We start from the raw sequence: 3,405 nt of genomic DNA on the forward strand, positions 1-3,405 counted from the left end.
ATATGCTCACAAACAGAAGCCAGAACCTGAATTGAAGCCCATGATGATTGGGCACTTACCACACCCCCTACACACACACAAACACACAAAAAGTAGAAGAGATGTTATCAAGAATTTTATCAGAGGGCTGGGAAGGTAGCTCAGTGGTAGAGCACTTGCCTTACATGCATGAGGCCCTGGGTTTGATTATTCAGCACCACATAAGCAAAAAAGAAAAAAGAAAAAAGCCAGAAGTGGTGCTGTGGCTCAAGTGGTAGAGTGCTTGCCTTGAGCTGAAGATCTGTGGGACAGTGCCCAGGCCCATAGTTCAGGCCCCATGATCGAACCCCCAAAAAAAATTTATCAGAGAATGGGAAAACATAATTGATCCAATATTATTGGCTTTGAAAAATAAAATCAGGGAGAGAATAAACAAGAAATAATACACATTATTTGTCCTTACTCCTTATGATTCTAATAATGTAGTGTGTTCAAATTTAAACAACAATTAAATGAGTGCTTACAACTAATGGAAAAGTGACAATAACAGCTACATTTCAAGGGATAGGTGGTAGGAAATTAGATGTTCCTCATAAAACCTGTTCAGGTGTGAAGGCCCAGTATGGAGTCTGCCCCAACTCTCTTCCTGGCTATGACCTCTGATGCTCTTGGTTATGATCCTGGAGCTGGGGATACGGCTGCCATACCCAATCTGTGCTTCACCTGCAACAGGAAGGTGCCCTGATTCCATTTGTCAGTACTTACCCTGCTGGAGCCTAAGATTATTGTGATTACCACAAATAAATAAAGCTTGAGAAACCTCAAACCACATAGTACCTGAAGCAGAAAGTGGCATGTGGAGAGCACTGGTGAGTAGTGGAAAGGGAAGGGTGTATGTGAAGGGCTTGTACAGCCCTGTATCAGAACACCAGGGCAGAGTGAAGGGATGAATATGGTCAGAATACTTTCTGTACACATCTGAAAATGGAACCATGAAACTTATGGAGATTGCTTTGGGAAGTGGGAGGGATGAGTGATGGAGGGAAGGAAGTCTGGCCCAGGTCCTGTATGCCTATCTGGACATGTCAAATGCAACTCTGGTACAATTAGTTCATGTTAATAAACAATGTAAAGGGATTGAGAGCTTGTGGCTTCTATCATCCTAGCTACTCAAGAGGCTAAGAGGATCATGCTTCAAAAGTATCTTGGGTAGTAAATTCCTTGAGACTTTTTTTCGTTGGTCATGGAGCTTGAACTCTGATCATGGGCACTGTCCCCACACACTTCAGCTCAAGGCAAGCATTCTACCACTTGAGCCACAGCACTACTTCTGGTTTTCTAGTGGCTTATTGGAGATAAGAGTCTCATGGACTTTCCTGCCTGGGCTAGCTTTGAACTGTTGTCCTCAGATCTCAGCTACCTGAGGAGCTAGGATACAGGCATGAGCCACCGGTGTCCAGCTTCAGACTTTTACCATAATAAACTGCCCAATAAAATCTTACAGTAGCATTGTGAATCAAATGATAGAGTGCTACTTTTGAGGAAGAAAAATCCATAGTGACAAACCCAAGCCCTGAATTCAAGCCTCAAGACTGGCAATAAAAATACAATAATAATAGTAAGAAGGAGGAGGGACATGAGGAGGAGGAGGAGGTGGAGGAGGAGAAGGGAGGAGAAGGAGGAGGAGTGAGGAGGAGGAGGGACAAGAACAACAACAAGAAGAAGCCTACACCGAAGATGAAGAACAAGATGACAACATGATGGAGAGGGCTGAGGATATAGCTCAAGTGATAGCATGCTTACCTGGCATGTGTAGGGCCCTGTGATCCAAGACACTGAGGACTGTTGGGATGGGTTTTTGTTTTTCTCCCTTAAGTGACTTTAGGGTTCAATAAAAAATAAGTAGATAAGTAGGTGGTTGTTCATGCCCATAATCCCAATTCTTAGTAGGCTGACAGGAAGATTTTGAGCTTCAGGCCAGCCTGGGCTGCTTTCCTCAACAAAGGAAAAAAATTAGGAAGTAGTAAGTAGTTATATATTTGAAGTTATTAAACAAATGACAGTCCTCAAGGCTTCTTATCCCTTTCTTCTTACTTCAAAATTTCCCAGTGTAATAAAAAGCATCACAATGATGATACTGCATATTAAATGTGGAATATACTACATATTATATATGCAACTTTTCATCATGATTTTGAGTCAGTGCTGTTGATAACTTTTGGTCTTCTATATACATTTGGCATATGGATACAGTTTGTATCCATAGCCACATCCATATATATATATATATATATATATATATATATATATATATATATATATATACAACCCTTTTTCTGGTCAATCATGTGTTGATCTATTTGTCATCATCTTGACTGAAATACTAATGTATTGAATACATACCTTGTAAATATCTTCAGCCTCAGGAGAGCACGTTTTCTACTTTGCCTTATTGAATTAAAAATGTTGTTGTAATATAGACAAATGTAATGATATTTTCATATATATATTTCCTATTTGCATTTCTTTTGGGAATTACATCTACATACTTGAAACACACTGTCATTTCCTTTTCAAAGATTACAAGTGTTGTATTCTAATTGTGCCATTTTACTTGATTCTAGGAATTGTTTGCAAAGACTTTAAGAAAAGATTTACCTTTCTCACATAGAGAGATAATTCTTCAAATGGCTTTTTATCTGGTAGTCTAGTGTCAGATCTCTGGTTCCAACACAGGTTCATTTCCCGTATCTTAACCCAAATTTCTTTTTTTTTAATTTTATTTTATTTGAGAACATACTGTACAGAGGGGTTACAATTACATTGGCAGGATAATGCATACATTTCTTACCAAGCATTGCAGCCTCCTCATTTGTTTACCCTTCACCTCCCTTCCCAGCCTCCCCCCTCCCCCCCACCCAATCATACCCCCCTCCCCCCCCACTCCGACATTGTAAAGCTTGCTTTGACATGACATTTTGTAATTCTCCTTGTTACAACAGGTTAACCCAAATTTCTTATTGTGCTTCTTCAGGTTTAATATCAGACTGTCTTTATCACAATGCTTTATTATAACAAATCTCCATTTCAAGTGTGTTGTATCCCCAGATTTGTTCTTCCACATTCTTTGAGTCTTTGATCTTTGAAAATCCCTCCCAACATTCTTTGCTGGAGATGAAATCCAGGCTTTCCTGCATGTGAGGCCAGTGCTCTATGACTGAGCTACACTCGCACCCAGCTCTTAACTTTGAGAAGCAACTGTCACTGACTCTAGGTGAGAGTTTGTGAAGTTTCCCTCTAGGAGTAGCGGGTCTTGACCCAGGGTCCTTGACTTTGGTCACAGAATATGAATTTCCAGAAAAGTTACCATAGTAAGAAATCTTGACAGAGCTTTACTGGGTAAGCAGATAAACAGACAAGTAGACA

Source organism: Dipodomys merriami, unplaced genomic scaffold (genome assembly GCF_024711535.1).
Source record: "Dipodomys merriami isolate MVZ:Mamm:240054 unplaced genomic scaffold, mDipMer1.0.p SCAF_169, whole genome shotgun sequence".
Taxonomy (NCBI): Eukaryota; Metazoa; Chordata; class Mammalia; order Rodentia; family Heteromyidae; genus Dipodomys; species Dipodomys merriami.